Source organism: Polypterus senegalus, chromosome 7, assembly GCF_016835505.1.
Source record: "Polypterus senegalus isolate Bchr_013 chromosome 7, ASM1683550v1, whole genome shotgun sequence".
NCBI lineage: Eukaryota > Metazoa > Chordata > Cladistia > Polypteriformes > Polypteridae > Polypterus > Polypterus senegalus.
Genome location: NC_053160.1, coordinates 76,631,318 through 76,643,428, shown reverse-complemented (window position 1 = coordinate 76,643,428; position 12,111 = coordinate 76,631,318).

Sequence of the window (12,111 nt, the reverse complement as noted above, 5' to 3'; positions counted from 1 at the left end):
TTCATACAAGGGACGCTATTGGCGGATGGCTGAGAATCTAACCAATCAGAGCACGCAGTTAAGTTCCTGTGTGCTGAATGGCTCAGCGACGGAGCGGCGAATTCGATTCCGCAGCGTTAACCAGGAAGTCTTGTCTCGCTCATTCAGCATCAACGTGTTTCGCTGTGTAAAGAGTTAACTTTTGTGCTCTTTTGTGTTTATCTTTGTGTATAGTCAAGCCCTTCATTATGGCTCCAAAACGATCTGCTCCTGCTACTGCTTCAGGTGCCGCACCCAAGCGCGAACGGAAGATATTAACGATTGCCGAAAAGGTAAAAGTTTTGGATATGTTGAAGGAAGGGAACAGCTACACCGCTGTAGGACGCCATTATGGCATCAATGAGGCTACAATTCTTTTTATTTAAAAAGTAGGAAAGGAATATAAGATTTACAGCCACAGTGTCCTTTTAAAAAGGGTGCAAAATGAGTTGTAAGTGGATGTAATAAGGCAGTAGTCTGGATGGAATCTACTTTAGGGATTTGGATTGAAGACTGCCAGAAGAAGAACAACGGCGGTGCTACACAGTTGCCTGAAGAGGCTCCTTTAGAAGAGCTGTAACGCTCTCCTTTGTTGTGCAGTAAAATTAAACTCATTGTCAATGGACAAGTCATCATGTCATTGTTGGTGAGTGACCATAATTAATTTTCTACTTACAGTACTTAGTACATGTATGTACGTTTAGTGTCACTGTACACACATTTACTGTATACAGTTTTTCTTGCATTTTACGTATTTATTGCTGGTGGCCTGTCTATCGTAATGGCTGTAACATATGTGATATCGGAGAAACTTGATATCCTTAAAATACTATTTAGGTTTTAAAGTATATAAACAGTGTGTTTACATACATAATTTCAATGAATCTTACCTAATATCTAAGACTAGCAAAATACCCGCACTTCGCAGCGGCGAAGTACTGCCTTAAAATTTTTATTAAGAAGAAAATTAAACCTTTTTAAACTGAGGGAAAATATATCAATAATTATTTGTTAAGGATCTCTTTGTATGCCACGTTGTCAGTTCGGCCCTCCAGTTGTAATATGACCAAGCTGTAGCTGTGCACTGAGCTTACTCTTGATCATGCAACATACAGTTGGCCATGTGAACAGTAATCTTGTTTCAAATCTCACAGCTTGGATTGCTGCTGTCATAATCGGTTTGAGTTTCATGTACGACAGTATTTGTAGGAGTTGTGTTGAAGAGACATTCGGCATCTGTCAAGCGTTGTAAGTATAAAACCAGTTTCATTGATAACTTCACATCCAGCTTTTGAGAGTTTAAACATTCATAAACATCAAAGTGTCCACTACTGAAATCGTCACCCATGAATCTAAGATGTTTAAGAGGCATTGGCGGTTGTCAAAAGGTGTAAAATATTTGGCCATTTCGGTACACTTGAAAGCGACAACCGAACAATTCAGCGGCAGCCATCAACTCACATGCAGATGCATAGGTGAAGGGCTTAAGCATTTCACTCTTCTAGTGCTCCTGTGTAGTATAATTATCTCCTGTACCGTCATCAGTCCACACCTTGAACCTGTCCCAGTCATTCAATACATAAGACACAATGTTCCTCCAGATATCAAGAGTGAGCCTGATATGGCCGTGCAATATGTAACAAAGAGAATGGAAAAGGTAGGTGCCATCTCCGAGCATGGAAACCACTTGGTAAGTGACAGTTCTTTGATCAATAGTGATCACCTCAATAGACATGGTAATGGGGGTTGGAATGATAAAGGAAATGGGTACCTGAGAAATGTAAAGTAAGTCTAGAATACCTATACAATAACTATAATTGTAATAAACAAACAATAAAACAGTGGCGAAGCCGTGGATTAAACAAAAAGGCTGTAGTTATCAGTAGGGAGATGTGAATCTTGTGGCGAAGCAAGGAAGGGAATGTAGAGACCAGAGAGACGGACGGTCTTATATAGGCAGGCAGCCAACAACATGGGAGGCGTTGGGATGGGGGACCCAACGCCACCTCACACAGTGACCGAGCTGCAGGCTATGGACGTATATATGTACGTAAGTAGGATTCAGTTAGCGTTAGGAACCCGTGTACCAAATTTCTTGAAGATGGGCCCATAAGTAACAAAGACTGTTGAAAAGTTCAATATGGCGGCTGACAGTGGCATCATACCACCGAAATAAGTATGTACATTGCTTTCGGTTAGTGCAGGGAAGCCGCCTACCAAATTTCGAGAAGATGAGGCCATAAATAAGAAAGTTCAACATGGTGGACGTTGTTGACCGTTATGACCATTACGCGTAGAATTTTTAAATGAAACCTGCTTAACTTTTGTAAGTAAGCTGTAAGGAATGAGCCTGCCAAATTTCTGCTTTCTACCTACATGGGAAGTTGGAGAATTAGTGACGTTGGAAAGTTCAATATGGCGGCTGACAGTGGCGTCATACCACCGAAATAAGTACGTACATTGGTTTCGGTTAGCTCAGGGAAGCCACCTACCAAATTTTGTGAAGATGGGGCCGTAAATAAGAAAGTTCAACATGGCAAACGTTGTTGACCGTTATGACCGTTACGCGTAGAATTTCAAAATGAAACCTGCTAAACTTTTGTAAGTAAGCTGTATGGAATGAGCCTGCCAAACTTCAGCCTTCTACCTACACGGGAAGTTGGAGAATTAGTGATGTTGGAAGGTTCAATATGGCGGGCGACAGTGGTGTCATACCAACGAAATAAGTATGTACATCGGTTTCCATTAAAAGTTCAATATGGCGGCTGACAGTGGCATCATACCACCGAAATAAGTACCAAATTTCAACCTTCTACCTACACGGGAAGTTGGAGAATTAGTGATGTTGGAAAGTTCAATATGGCAGCTGACAGTGGCGTCATACCACCGAAATAAGTATGTACATTGGTTTCGGTTAGCGCATGGAAGCCGCCTACCAAATTTCGTGAAGATGGGCCATCAATAAGAAAATTCAATATGGCGGACGTTGTTGACCGTTATGCGTAGAATTTCTAAATGAAACCTGCTTAACTTCTGTAAGTAAGCTGTAAGTAATGAGCCTCCCAAATTTCAGCCTTCTACCTACACGGGAAGTTGGAGAATTAGTGACGTTTTGAAAATTCAATATGGCAGCCGACAGTGGCATCATACCACCAAAATAAGTACGTAGATCGGTTTTGGTTAGCGCAGGGAAGCCACCTACCAAATTTGGTGAAGATGGGGTCAGCCTTCTACCTACACGGGAAGTCGGAAAATTGGTGATGTTGGAAAGTTCAATATGGCGGCCAACACTGGCGTCATACCATCAGAATAAGTAAGTACATCGGTTTCGGTTAGTGCAGGGAAGCCGCCTACCAAATTTCGTGAAGATGGGGCCATAAATAAGAAAGTTCAACATTGAGGACGTTGTCAACCGTTATCGACCGTTATGACCGTTACGTGTAGAATTTCGAAATGAAACCTGCTTAACTTTTGTAAGTAAGCTGTAAGGAATAAGCCTGCCAAATTTCAGTCTTCTACCTACACGGGAAGTTGGAGAATTAGTGATGAGTCAGTCAGTCAGTGAGTCAGTCAGTCAGTGAGTGAGGGCTTTGCCTTTTATTAGTTTAGATAATACATAGGGTTTATGCTGTATAACTGTGTGGCAAATATTTATAAACAGTCTGGGAGAGTTTCTAAGGGCTTAAAATATATAAAAATAACCATACAAACATATGGTTTCTACTTCTTGGATTTTCACCTATCGCGGGGGGTTCTGGAACGCAACCCCCGCGATTGAGGAGGGATTACTTTATATATATATATATATATATATATATATATATATATATATATATAGAGAGAGAGAGAGAGAGAGAGAGAGAGAGAGAGAGAGAGAGAGAGAGAGAGAGAGAGAGAGAGTATACTTTATACATATATATGTTGTCATACCTTTAAGGCACAATAACAAGTCAATACATTTATGGTCACTACAGTATTTGGATTTAATAATCTTCATGTGGGAAAAGGCTGACTCGCATAAATAAGTAGAGCCGAATAATGCAGTCAAGGAGCTGAAAAATGACGGCTGTCCGATTAACTGCAGTTTTAGTTCCCTCTCTTTTCTCTTTCTCAGATCACTTTTTGGAAGGACGTCAGTTTTGCAGTTTTTATGAACAGTTTGAAAATGCCTTTCCACATTTTCCTTCTTTGGAATAGCAATGATAGATTGACAGATCAGACAAACGCACTTCGATTGTGACACTGTAAGAAAAAAATTCTCTTCCAATTCCACATCCAGCCCATATCCTCCCCAAACAATTTTTTTAATCCCTTCTTTAGTCGATATAAATTGGAAGGCTAACTAGATCACAGCCAGAGTTTTGCAGTAGCTTGCACGTTTGATAGGGCGTGCGGGATGACCAGTGTTTTAGAAGAGAAGAGATCTCAGACTGGCCACCCTGTATGTAAATCAAGTGGCAAATTCCATAGGGAGGATATATGATAGACTATCTTTTAAATAATTTTTTTTTTTTGAATGCAACGCGATCTACTTGTACTACCTTTGCGATCTACTGGTCGATTGCGATCGACGCATTGGGCACCCCTGTCCTAGATTCTTTGAAATAGATTTAATTCCATTTTAGCTGTGCAGTGTACATTTTGTAAACAGAAGAGCATTTCAACAAAGGTAAACAAAAGTTGGCTTGCAGTGATCTCATATATATAGCAGCAGCAGCATTTGTTTTTACCAGAAGTATTAAAGAGCTAAATTTTTGTCCCCTATCGTGGATGGTATGGAGAGGCACATTAAATATGAAACTGATATAGAAGACTGTCTACAGTCTTTTAGAATACGTTTTGAACAATTTTAGCTGAACAGTTTTCATTTTGCAAACTGCTTTCAGGACAAAGCATTTCTACAGCAAAGGGTCAGCTCTGGTGGAAGGGATGGAGGGGCACAGTAAATACGTGCCATAAAAGACTGCTTGATTAACTTATTAAAGGAACTGTTCAGCATTTAACTACACGATGTTCACAGTTTGGTCAGTTTTAATTTGCTGTGATCATCTGTGAATGTAATATACAGGAAAAAAAGGTTTTATAGGATATTGATGCCTGCTGTGAAAATGCAATTCTCCCCCAATTTAAAGAGGTAGTCATCACAGTCAAACAATTTTTTTTTGATAGAACATAAACAATTTCATTTACATGGTTTTAAACACTCACATGACAGACATGAAATTTGACTTGCACAAAAAAGCCTGTGGAAGTTGTTTTTTTTTGTCTTCCCAAAAAACTACCTGAGTATATGTTTAAGAGCAAGGCATCACATTTGACATGAATGTGGATTGGTACATTTATTTTAAAGATTTGTCTGTAAAATGGTTTTGTACAAAGTTCTTGGGTGTCAAGTAATAAATTACTAATTATAATTATTTATTTTTTACAAAATCTTGTTTTCCATGTTCTTTGTTGATGAGCTCCCATTGAAGAGTGTTTTGTGGGCAGACCAAAATGGCTGAAGTAACAACTAATGAAGTGGCATTTATCAATACCATTTTAACAAAGGTTACTGTCCACCATCAATCACGGATCTCTAAGGGGGAGCCCGTACTGACACATATGTTAACGGCACATCTACTCAACAATAAAAAAATGGCCTTTTGCATCTTTTACAATATAATTAGTTTAAGGTTTCAATGATTTCACTTGCCATTGGCAAACTAAGTACAAATGGTAATCGCCAAAGTGCATTTTTGATTGCATTTTGTCACAGTCTGGAGCCATGGTGGAACCACAGGCTATGCTACTCGGAGGTTGCTTCTGGGATGCATGTGGCCTGCAGTCCACCATTTAAATAGGCCAGCCTTATGTCAAAAGAAGTGAGAACTAGGAATTCATAATAAAATCAAGGCAGCTAGCTTAAAAAAAATAATCAACATGCTTCCCAAAACAAAGAAGTTGCATGAACAGCCTGATAAGACAAACACAAGATAGCCACCGATTGGTAAAGGGTTGGCCAACTAAACAAGACAGAGAATTGAACAGCCATTGATTAGTGCTAGCTTGGTCACCTTTGGACACAAACAAAAGCAATGAATTTATACCTTACCTTCCACTCCCCTACATGCACACATCTGGTGCTACTCTATATATACTCTATACATACAGTCCAGCCATGAATCGGTTTACAACGTCTAGGCTAACGACATTGCGTTTTAATAATGGGGCTTCCAAAAGAGATACATTAAATGAAAACAAATAGCATTGAAATGCAGTTGTGAAAGATCATATTATAGTATTAAAATTGTTATTAATGTATTATTAATTCTGTATCTCATACATCATTATTCATTTATGTGATATATGTATTATGGTAATGTTAGGTTAGGTTACTTCAGATTAGGTTAGCCTTAGGGCAGGTTATGTTGGGACTGGTGTATGCTTGACTTGTCTTTGCAGTGAAAATAACATAAAGGCACATCCCTATGTGCTGCTGGCGCGTGGCTAGACTTTCTCAGCATGCTACACTCGGAATGCAGCAATGTAGACGTATCCAAGGTCAGCACAGCAAGTGTGACATCAGACACAAAGGCACGCTCCCTTCCTCTTAATATACATAATAACAGTGGAAGGTTGAGCCTTTAGTTACAAGGCCCCTAAACTGTGGAATGGTCTGCCTGCTACTATAAGAGATGCCCCTTCGGTCACAGCTTTTAAATCCTGGCTGAAGACTCACTACTTCAGTTTAGCATATCCTGACTAGAGCTGCTGATTAACTGTACAGACTGCATCTCTGTTGTTAGTCATTAGTACTAAAATATACACTAGCCCTCACCTATTCTGTTTTTCTTCTCAGTACTCAAATGTGGCACTTGGTGCCACAGCCCACTTGCCAAGTTGTTTTGCCTGAATAAGGTAAAGTCATCCGTGATGGAGGATCACAGGAATCGTGGGGTAGAGGGGTACTTTCATTGGATTGGCTGGCCCAGTGCTGTTTCAGCTGTGGAATTGTCAATTGGAGGTAGCAGTTCGATGGCTGAGGTCTCCAAGACTCTAAACAAATCTAAATCATTTTATGTGATATCAACTACTGTAAAATTCTGCTACATACTTCTAATATTTTTATTTGTATATTGTATTGAGGGTTTACTCTGTTCTGTGTATTGTATTGTATTGACCCCCTTCTTTTGACACCCACTGCACGCCCAACCTACCTGGAAAGGGGTCTCTCTTTGAACTGCCTTTCCCAAGGATTCTTCCATTTTTTTCCCTACAAGGGTTTTTTTTTTTGTTTTAAGTTTTTCCTTGTCTTCTAAGAGAGTCAAGGCTGGGAGGCTGTCAAGAGGTAGGGCCTGTTAAAGCCCATTGCGGCACTTCCGTGTGATTTTGGGCTTTATAAAAATAAATTGTATTGCATTGTAATGGGCTTAACAACGAAATTGATTAGCGACACATGGTTGGAACCATATGCCATCATTAAGTAAGACACGACTGTATATGTATTTGTTACGCAGTCTATTTACTGTTGTATGCTGGTCACACCTTGAATCACTTCATCTATACAGAACCTCTTTGGAACAATGCAGAAATTCAGGAATTAATTTTAAACTTAAACTCAGTTATATCAATTAGCCAGCTGCAGAAACAAAAGCCAAGAAGCATAGTTTATTTAGCCAAAATATAGGCCAGTAAAATATATAATACAAAAAGCAATAAATAAACACTAACAGAACAGGCAAGATTTAAAAAAACTGAACATTTAAAAATACAACAAAAGCAGAGAGAAAGGACAAAGGACTGTCACAAAAGTTAGAGAGCACCAAGTTACAGTGTCCAGAAAGAGATGTACAGTGCATACATATAACTAATAATCATATGACTCCAGCTAATTAACGGAGGTGAGAAAAAAAGGTGTGAATAACAGTTATAATGTGTAAAAATATGGGCGAGAGACATCACCAAGACCCAGTTCTGACAAGGTCAAGTACAATTTAATTCTGACACTTTTGTTTCTGCTATAGAGATCACTGCAAGCCAATTTTTGTTTAAATTAGCTTCAGTATGAGTCACTCTGGATATACTGTAAGAGCTGCAACAGCAAATGAGATGCACAGTGAACAGTAAAGGCACAATATTTGCATTGGTTTGCGTTTGCTCTCTTTTCTACATTAGCTAAATATTTAGACCTGTGTGAAATATAATAATTCTGGAAAAAAAAGTAACATTTGTACCAAAGCCATACAGCATCCTTTGTTCAGACACTTTGTATAGATGGAACACACTGTAAGCCAACCTAAATAGTCAGTTTTAGAAATAGGTAAACGTTGTATTAGGGCTGACAGTTTCATACCCTGCTTTTACAGGATTAAGGATTCTTGGATAAAAAAATATACAGTAAATGGTGATGTTTTGGTATAGCAAGGATTTCATCCCTGATCTAAGTGCCTTTTTTAAATATTGTTTTTGAGTATGTCTTTGCCTTCTTTGTTATATACTTCTCAATTAATATTTTGTTTAAGTTATCACTTTATTTTAAAAACTAGCTCTTCTATCCATCTAAGATGGGTTGAAATCTTAAGTAATCAATTTAGACCTTGGTGTTAGTGTTTGAAGTGCACCATCTATTGGAATGTATTTTTTAATGCATGTAGAAATAAAATGCATTGCACGTTTCATTCCAACAGATGGTACATCTCAAACATTTGGTGTAATAAAATGCATGTTTCTGACGTGCCATCTGTTGGAATAAAAAAATACAATAACTGTGTTACAGTATATGCCGTGTGGTATGGTATTCGTAAAAGCAATGTTAATGTTTTATGATGGGCCATCTGTCATTATGACAAATGCAATGCATTTTACTACTATAAATGTTTGTGATGCATTTATCTGTTGGAATAACAGAGACACCAGACTGACACACAGATACGCAGACACTTATTATTTAAATTGTGTGCGGTGTATGTTGAGTCCACAGGGACACTATACCCCAGTGCTATTTAAGAGCCAAGCAGTCCATGAGATGACTGCTCTGGCAGTAGTTTCACCTTCTGTTTTTCAGCTATCTTTTTGTGTTTTATTTATCCATTTGTGTATTTATTGACTTAAAGAGCTTCCCTAAAAAGACAGATTTCTCCCTGGGTACAAATAAAGATCTATCTATCTGTCTGTCTGTCAGATAAATAAGACTATAGTACAAATAAAATGTTCAATACACACTTTGAAGGGAATCTGGTGGTATTGGTAATTGTTAATTAAGTAAAGCACTGTATCCTTTATATTTGGGAAGAATCCTTACTAATTATAGTCAATAATGAAAAACAAATAAATAAGGGGATACAAAACAATGCCCACACCTTACCAATTCAAAAGACACATTCCTTTCATTTATGATAATTAATCAATAAATCTGAGTAATCTTGAGAAGTGCTAACAGTAAATGGTGCTGTATATTCATTGATTAATTAACGTCACATTTTATTCTCCTGCATCAGTTTACCTTAAAATTGGCCCCAACACAGCATATATTTTTCAAACATACTAAGGAAGACTGATAGTTAAATGCCATTTCTGCTTAAGGTAATGTGATATGTAAGGACAATTTATCTGGTTGTGTTTTTTTCAACATAATTATTGCAAAACAATAGTTAAATTAATTTCGTCATTAGTTTTAAAAGACAGTCCACAATCAGATTCCATAAAGAGAAATGCAAACATTAATTTGTAAAACAGAATCAACTTGGTGTATTTTCAGGTCCAAAGAAAAAAAATAATTCTTTTTTCTTGAGCAAGTTGTAACATTTGTGACATGTCAGGATGTCTGGCTTGATTTTTATAAAATGGAGTCCTTTTTAGACTGGGTAGAACAACACAAGTTTCTACATACACCTAGTGACCAGTAGGGGGAGTTGCAACACCCCAAACCCAAAACATGATGACACTACACCAGTCCTGGGTTAAAAAAATGGGTTAATTAACAAAAACACCTTACAATATGGTTCTTTATCAATATTCTATTCTCTCTCTCTCTCTCACTTTCGTTCCTCCACTCCTCCCAGTTAAGTGTTCCCTGTTTCTACTGCCAGCTCCGACTCACCTGGATGTGGCAAAGCAGCTTCTTTTATCTTGTACTCAGAAGTACTTCAAGTGCCAAGGCATAGCCCAACGGGAGTAAATGGGAGTCAATCAGAAGTCTTGCAAAGTAGGAATTACTAATCCCAGAAACTCCCCCTGCTTTTCTTCACGGAACCCAACTGGGCTGCCCACAGGACTACAACTCCCATTATCCCCTGTGGGTATCCATGTGGAAATCCTGGTCTGGGTGTGCTGCCCTATTGGGGGAGCCACTGCTGTGTACACAACATCTTCCACTGTTCCTCAATTACATTGGCCTCCCAAAAGGGTAATGAGTCATGCCTTATCCTGGTTGGGACGACAGTTTATGCCTGCCATATTACAACATATAAAGGTATATGACAAATTAATTTAACTTATATAGTGCCTTTCCCATGCTTAAAGTGCATAGAACAATATAATGCAAGATGTTTGCAAATGATTTGTATTAATGGTACTATACCTTGCATGCTGCTTACACTACAGAAGAAATAAACTTCTAATGGAAAAACTGGCACCTGGCTATGAGTCAGTGGACCAGAGCACTCCTCGTCTACAGTCAGCGTAAGCAGTTTCCATCGAGTGACGTGTAAGCAGCATGGATGAAGATGAGAGGCAGACACTTCACATTGCTGTCCACTTACAGGAATGTTGCAGACCTGCCTTTATTTTCACCAGGTTTTTAGTACCGTGTAAGCTGAAATGACATGGGTTCAGAAACTCAACAAAAAGTGTAGCCACAGCCTCTATGTTGAGAGATGTGTAAGGTCTGCAACATTTATATTTACAAGGTGGAGGATCGTGCTTTAAAGCTCGGTTTTCTTAAAAACACTGATTCCTAATTATACAGTGCTCTACAAGAAGTGTTGGGGAAATAAGTGCTTATGGACATTTAAAAAAATAAAATCAAGGATGTTAAGGATAGAGCTGCCAGGCAAGGGAAAAAGAGGAAGGCCTAAGAGAAGGTTTATGGACGTGGTGAGAGAGGACATGCAGGTGATGGGTGTAACAGAAAAAGATGGAGAGAACAGGAGGATATGGAAAAAGATGAGCTGCTGTGGCAACCCCTAACAGGAGCAGTCGAAGTAAGAAGAAGATCAATAAGTATTTGGATGTTTCCTAACAAATTGGCAGGAATTGTGGTTGAATTGATTAATTCATAGTGAAACCAGAAGCACTTTGACTAATTCAGAAATGGCTGTGCTACTATACCATATACCTCTAAAACTGTAAGGATAACACAGTCCTTTACTTTTTCAGATAAATCTTAATACAATATTGAAGTAATTTTGTAAGTATTCATTGGTGACATAAATATAGGTCAATTGAAATGTCTTGCAAAGTTAATACACACTCAAATCAAGAGCTTTGCTTGGTGTAATGTGCACATACTAAAGCGGTCTGGTATTCATTGTGGGAATAATTTCATTTTTGAAATATATTATAAAATCTAATTTCTCCAAGGCTGGGCCTTCTTTACTACTGATTCTGATTCAAATTTCTACATGCTAGTATAAGCTGAAATTAAACTCAGTCTGTGGAGTCTTGCAAGATGTCAAATATTTATAGCAGAAGTCTAGTCCTCTCTCTGATGGTCAGTTTAGCCCCCGGCCCGAGCTGAAGTAAGAAATGCTGTGTTCCTACGCAGAGGTGTCTCTGTACTCTTCATGTCTAGAATATTAAAGACTCTTTACCCATGCTCTGTGTAGAATGGATCAGAACAAAAACTAGACTTGATAAAGATTTCATAAAGAAAGCACAATAAAAAAACCTTTGAAATATTATTTTTGTGAACAATCAGAAAGCTCAGAAAAATGTATGTGTCGTCATAACATAAGTTATGATTATTATGATAACCTCAATAATCCTTCTGTTCTAAATTATTACAGAATATCATATCAAGACTAGTAGACTACCATAATGAATTAAAAAGAATCCATTATTAAGTGTGTTGTGTTCCTCTATTTATTTTTTCCTCTCAGTTTATGCTTAGGC